General features: G+C 47.5%; 1 long non-coding RNA gene across 2 annotated transcripts in view; it reads right to left on the minus strand.

Annotated features, from left to right (window-relative positions):
• Window positions 1–6,053, minus strand: part of LOC139571608 (uncharacterized) — a 175,404-nt gene extending 169,351 nt beyond the window's left edge. For both annotated transcript variants that reach the window (XR_011674325.1, XR_011674326.1), the window contains exon 1: window positions 5,293–6,053. This is a non-coding gene — a long non-coding RNA (uncharacterized lncRNA). The remainder of the gene's footprint in view (window positions 1–5,292) is intronic.
• Window positions 6,054–7,418: the final 1,365 nt, after the last annotated feature.

A 7,418-nucleotide genomic window follows, 5' to 3' on the forward strand; every position in this document is an offset into this window, starting at 1 on the left:
CTTTGAGTAAAAATCTCTCACAGCAGCGTTATAAATGGATACTGTATGTCTAGATATTACCATGCTACAACTGTTGATCCTATTTAGAGGGTTAGGCTTTGCAATGAGGCCAAAAAATACAGCAACATCTACAGACAACGCCACACTCCATAAGTAAAAGGGCAACATACTCCATAAGTAAAATAAACTCCATAATATCTGTTGCCTGCAGTTGGCTTGGAGGTTGCGCTGCCAAAATACCTCAGACTTTCAGTAATGAGAGAATGACTTGTAGCAAAACATCAGTGAAGTAAATGTCGACTTCTTAACTGAGTCTGACCCTGTTGTGTATGCCTCTCACCGCTGTGGTTCACCACAAGCCTATCGTATGACACTGCAGCCAACTCCTTCAACTCTGCAAGAAAGCTGGTTCCTCATGTACTGCTCTCAGACTCATTTTAAGCAGCTATCGGCCGAGTCCAAAAAATGAAAGAAACTCAACAACCTAAAATATGATTTCCTGAAATGTTCTGTGTTGTGACAGGCAGGCCTGCCTGGGGGGTGTGGTGTGTTGTGCTGTGTAGACAGTGTTCCTCTCCAGGCCTGCCTGGGGGGTGTGGTGTGTTGTGCTGTGTAGACAGTGTTCCTCTCCAGGCCTGCCTGGGGGGTGTGGTGTGTTGTGCTGTGTAGACAGTGTTCCTCTCCAGGCCTGCCTGGGGGGTGTGGTGTGTTGTGCTCTGTTGTGCTGTGTAGACAGTGTTCCTCTCCAGGCCTGCCTGGGGGGTGTGGTGTGTTGTGCTCTGTTGTGCTGTGTAGACAGTGTTCCTCTCCAGGCCTGCCTGGGGGGTGTGGTGTGTTGTGCTCTGTTGTGCTGTGTAGACAGTGTTCCTCTCCAGGCCTGCCTGGGGGGTGTGGTGTGTTGTGCTGTGTAGACAGTGTACGTCTCCAGGCCTGCCTGGGGGGTGTGGTGTGTTGTGCTCTGTTGTGCTGTGTAGACAGTGTTCCTCTCCAGGCCTGCCTGGGGGGTGTGGTGTGTTGTGCTGTGTAGACAGTGTACTTCTCCAGGCCTGCCTGGGGTGTGTGGTGTGTTGTGCTCTGTTGTGCTGTGTAGACAGTGTTCCTCTCCAGGCCTGCCTGGGGGGTGTGGTGTGTTGTGCTGTGTAGACAGTGTTCCTCTCCAGGCCTGCCTGGGGGGTGTGGTGTGTTGTCCTCTGTTGTGCTGTGTAGACAGTGTTCCTCTCCAGGCCTGCCTGGGGGGTGTGGTGTGTTGTGCTCTGTTGTGCTGTGCAGAGTGTTCCTCTCCAGACCTCCACCACACAGGTCCAGGTCAGCCTAGCCGTGTGCAGGACAGATGCCGGGTGTGAGACGGGTCCCGTAAACAGAGCACCGACACACATCCCTCCCGGAAGAAGAAGAAGAGGCTCAAGCGAAGAAGGGAGCGGAATAAAAACAACATTAAAAACACCCAGTGTTTTGTCAAGGCCCGCTCGTTGACACAAAGTCCGTCTCTGTGTCCCTCTCGGGGTGCCCTGATAAAGGAATGATTGTGTGTCGGGGGCTCTGACTGAGTTTATTTGACACTCCAGCTCCTTTTGTGGAGGCAAGTGTCCCACCGCCAATGGCCTCCATGAGAGTCACTTGGCGTTGGACAGAGGGTCCCTCTTCAGAGGAGAAAGGGCTCTTGTTTAGGGAAGATTTTAATGGGGGAGGGGTTGCAGGGGGGTTGGAGGGGTGGATGGGGGGTGCTGGTCTGTCCTCTGTGGTGTATACAGGCAGGCATATAGTGGGGTCTCTGTCCCCGGACCTCAACAATAGACTGAATTCTTTACTGCTAAGGAACTGGAGGTGGAGAAGGAGAGGGGTGGGGGGGTTAGGAGAGGAGATGCTTCTTAAGGACTGAGGAGGCATCTTGAGAGAGAGAGAGAGAGAGAGAGAGAGAGAGAGAGAGAGAGAGAGAGAGAGAGAGAGAGAGAGAGAGAGAGAGAGAGAGAGAGAGAGAGAGAGACTTAACAGCTTTGAAATGACAAACCATTCAAAGTGACACAGAGGACTCATAATGAGTTGTGAGCATCTATCCTCGTTGGCAGAAGTGCTGCAGTCCACCATGGTAAACACCATGTCCAGTTATCAAGCTGTAGCCTGCTGGTGAGAAGTCCATGGGACACACAGATCTACACAGGAAACACAGTGCTTCAACCCCAGGTCCACTGGCTATCATCATGTAAACAGGCACACACTCAACACAGTGCTTCAACCCCAGGTCCACTGGCTATCATCATGTAAACAGGCACACACTCAACACAGTGCTTCAACCCCAGGTCTACTGGCTATCATCATGTAAACAGGCACACACTCAACACAGTGCTTCAACCCCAGGTCCACTGGCTATCATCATGTAAACAGGCACACACTCAACACAGTGCTTCAACCCCAGGTCCACTGGCTATCATCATGTAAACAGGCACACACTCAACACAGTGCTTCAACCCCAGGTCCACTGGCTATCATCATGTAAACAGGCACACACTCAACACAGTGCTTCAACCCCAGGTCCACTGGCTATCATCATGTAAACAGGCACACACTCAACACAGTGCTTCAACCCCAGGTCCACTGGCTATCATCATGTAAACAGGCACACACTCAACACAGTGCTTCAACCCCAGGTCCACTGGCTATCATCATGTAAACAGGCACACACTCAACACAGTGCTTCAACCCCAGGTCCACTGGCTATCATCATGTAAACAGGCACACACTCAACACAGTGCTTCAACCCCAGGTCTACTGGCTATCATCATGTAAACAGGCACACACACAACACAGTGCTTCAACCCCAGGTCCACTGGCTATCATCATGTAAACAGGCACACACTCAACACAGTGCTTCAACCCCAGGTCCACTGGCTATCATCATGTAAACAGGCACACACTCAACACAGTGCTTCAACCCCAGGTCCACTGGCTATCATCATGTAAACAGGCACACACTCAACACAGTGCTTCAACCCCAGGTCCACTGGCTATCATCATGTAAACAGGCACACACTCAACACAGTGCTTCAACCCCAGGTCCACTGGCTATCATCATGTAAACAGGCACACACTCAACACAGTGCTTCAACCCCAGGTCCACTGGCTATCATCATGTAAACAGGCACACACTCAACACAGTGCTTCAACCCCAGGTCCACTGGCTATCATCATGTAAACAGGCACACACTCAACACAGTGCTTCAACCCCAGGTCCACTGGCTATCATCATGTAAACAGGCACACACTCAACACAGTGCTTCAACCCCAGGTCCACTGGCTATCATCATGTAAACAGGCACACACTCAACACAGTGCTTCAACCCCAGGTCCACTGGCTATCATCATGTAAACAGGCACACACTCAACACAGTGCTTCAACCCCAGGTCCACTGGCTATCATCATGTAAACAGGCACACACTCAACACAGTGCTTCAACCCCAGGTCCACTGGCTATCATCATGTAAACAGGCACACACTCAACACAGTGCTTCAACCCCAGGTCCACTGGCTATCATCATGTAAACAGGCACACACTCAACACAGTGCTTCAACCCCAGGTCCACTGGCTATCATCATGTAAACAGGCACACACTCAACACAGTGCTTCAACCCCAGGTCCACTGGCTATCATCATGTAAACAGGCACACACTCAACACAGTGCTTCAACCCCAGGTCCACTGGCTATCATCATGTAAACAGGCACACACTCAACACAGTGCTTCAACCCCAGGTCCACTGGCTATCATCATGTAAACAGGCACACACTCAACACAGTGCTTCAACCCCAGGTCCACTGGCTATCATCATGTAAACAGGCACACACTCAACACAGTGCTTCAACCCCAGGTCCACTGGCTATCATCATGTAAACAGGCACACACTCAACACAGTGCTTCAACCCCAGGTCCACTGGCTATCATCATGTAAACAGGCACACACTCAACACAGTGCTTCAACCCCAGGTCCACTGGCTATCATCATGTAAACAGGCACACACTCAACACAGTGCTTCAACCCCAGGTCCACTGGCTATCATCATGTAAACAGGCACACACTCAACACAGTGCTTCAACCCCAGGTCCACTGGCTATCATCATGTAAACAGGCACACACTCAACACAGCATGTATCTCACATGGTCCTTAATGACAATGGGGTAAAGTGAGACCAATACTTTGGTACGGTGACCACTTAATCCCAAATCAAATGGATGAAATAATTGGACCACAGTAGGATACGATAGAGAGTGAATAGACTGCATTTCATATAGTCTGTAACCATGCAATTAGCCATTTTTACCCATTGCATGTGTAGGCCTAAACTGTCTGCATGACAGCATTAGCATGTGATGATGACAGTTGCATTGAAAGGCTTCCCTGTGTCATAGCAACCACTCCCAAGTTATTTAGTCACAGCTGAGTAGAGTGATATGGGAGAGGTGACAAGCCTGAACACTGAGTGTACAAAACATTAAGAATACCTGGCCTTTCCATGACATAGACTGACCAGGTGAATCCAGGTGAAAGCTACGATCCCTTATTGATGTCACTTGTTAAATCCACTTCAACCAGTGTAGATGAAGGGGATAAGAGAGGTTTAAGGATTTTTAAACCTTGAGACAATTGAGACATGGATTGTGTGTGTGTCATTCAGAGGGTGAATGGGCAAGACAGCATATTAAAGTGCCTCTAAACGGGGTATGGTAGTAGTAGTAGTAGTCCTAAAATCACAGCACACCTGGGTAGTGGCACGCACCTCTCCCCGAGCGCAGACGCATGGGTCAAACACTGTGAGAAGACTCGTTAAGCCTTGAACGCATCGCTCATGACAGGTTTTCAACTCAAGGGGGCTTCAAAGATCTATTCCTCTTCTGAATTATACGACACTGCAAACCAGTTGGAATATGTGTTACATACAGGCGTAACGTCAGTCACAGAGGCATTTGCATGGAGACTTGGCATGCTTGGCGCGCGCTGGCAGCGAGCATTCAACGAAAACATAACCGGGCTGGTGTCGCCTTTCCAGAGGACCGAAGAACAGCTGAACTATTAGGAGATGTTAGGTAAAGTGGTCAACAATTAAAACCTCCTTACACGGTATCTATGAAACATCCCATGACATCCGGTATCATCTCCTGCATTACAAGAAGCTATGTCATTATGAGGTCTCTGAGCTTTCCCCACAACGTTACACTAGGAAACACTATACTGAGCTAAAATTGTCAAACATTTGAAATACCTGAACAGCAAGAAAGAGGACTAAGAATTCCACTGTACCTGTCAGGTAATAATCCATGTAGGAGTGCGTAATGGGATAATCCATTCCATGTAGACGTCCAAAACATGGGTACCAATTCCCCCAAAACGCACGACAAAAACATACTATCCAATCCCATTGCACTGTTCAAACCATCCTGCAAATTCTCCAACATCGTAGTGATCCAGCATTGTGCGTATTATTTCCATTGGTAACCGCTGAACTTTAGCCATCGGTCACTGCGAATAGGATATCCTCAAGAGCCCCATTGACCGGCGTGTCTGTGCCCGACCATAGGAGTCCCTGCACCGGACCTCTCTTGTCCTGTAGTTGGGTGTCAATGCGAACGCCGTAGCTTGACATACATTCCGCGTAAAATACAACAAGACACAGTAGGCTGTCCAGTAGAACAAATAATAAAGGTTGTATTGAATCGAGAAAAATGTTGTATCCTAATAAATTCCAGTTTTCAAAATAACAACAATTCCCTCATGTGTAGCCTACTTCTCTCCAGGCTCCGCTAACCGGAAAGATGAATCCTCTCTATGCGCGAGTCCTGAGAAGAGCGGGTTTCAAAATGCTCCACCGATGAAGGAAACAGACAAATCCATATGATCAATTGTAAATGTGACGTCCTTGTAATCCTGAATGATAAGTAATATCCAGAGTAGGAACACAGCACACTGGCGGGTTCGCTGCTTGGGTTCGCTGCTTGGGATCGCAGCCGTTCCTCATCCACACACGCACGTCAAGCTCCCTCCCCGAGAGCCGAAGCTGCACTGAGCCATGCTTAGTGTTGTACAGCACACTGCATTCCAGTCTCACCTGACGTAGTGAAGCAATGCGCGATGGGAAATGTAGTGTAAAACTGTTAGTAGTTTGTACCGCGTCTGTGAAGTGTGACTTACAGCTAGCTACGTTAAGATAGTTTGTTATAATTTTTATTAACCACAAACAGATTCAGGGTGAAATCATAGATCCAAGCGATAGAATAATGAAAAGGACTAGATAATTGGTTGACATTATTGATGCAATTTGTTACATGCTGGTACAGTATTTTTTTCCCTTTCATTTTCAAGTTTTAGCATTTAAAAATCTCTCTTGGGATGGTCTTCAGCCACATGTCTAGTCTAGTATATGGTTCAGAAATGACCTATTTGCATGAGCAAGATACTGTATATACCCATGATATAGTTTGCCTACAACTATAAGGATACCTGTGGTATATGAACAATACAGCCAACATTAAAGACATAATTTGAAGTAATTAATTAGCAACGATTCTCCCATTTAAGCTTCAGTTATAAATATGTGGCTACTCCAGACCAGTTCCAGTTCCAGCTCCTCAACCTGAAGTGACATATTGTTGTGACATAGCCAAGTGTGTGACATAGCGTGTGACATAGCCTAGCGCGTGACATAGCCAAGTGTGTGACATAGCGTGTGACATAGCCTAGCGTGTGACATAGCCTAGCGCGTGACATAGCCTAGCGCGTGACATAGCCTAGCATGTGACATAGCCTAGCATGTGACATAGCCTAGTGTGTGAGCTGCTAAGGTCAGTAGAGTGAGTAATAGTGATCTGCAGTCATTCCAGGGAGATATGAGGGTTGTCGGTGCCTTGAACCACCTTCCCATGAATGAACCGTTTGTCTTCCTCAGTTACCTCACTACCTACTTTAATGTCTTAATCACCTCCAGGATATAGCTTTTATTTCTGGAATCAGGAGTTCTAACGCTGGAAAATAAGGAGTGGATTCCATGGGAATGGATTTCCCCCTCATGGAAAATGATATAAGAGGTGCTGATCTAGGATCAGTTTTGCCTTTTAGATCCATATTAAATAAGAACTATAGCTACTTTAACTGTTGCCTATTTCTCCCAGAAGTGTTGTGTATAGGGTAATGATCACTGACTGTGTCCAATTGCCCAGCAACACAGAGACTGAACCTACTGGTTGTGCCAATCTCACAATTTCTATGATGTAGCCTGCTCTGAAAGTGAGGCTAGTAAATGAACAATGACAACAACTGATATGGAGGAGGGAGTTGGGGGGCGGGGGACAATTCATCATTTTGGTAACACTTTATAATACATTTCCTGATTTAGTGTTACGATATTTATAAATGTTTCATTATTTCTAAAC

Source organism: Salvelinus alpinus, chromosome 1, assembly GCF_045679555.1.
Source record: "Salvelinus alpinus chromosome 1, SLU_Salpinus.1, whole genome shotgun sequence".
Classification (NCBI taxonomy): domain Eukaryota; kingdom Metazoa; phylum Chordata; class Actinopteri; order Salmoniformes; family Salmonidae; genus Salvelinus; species Salvelinus alpinus.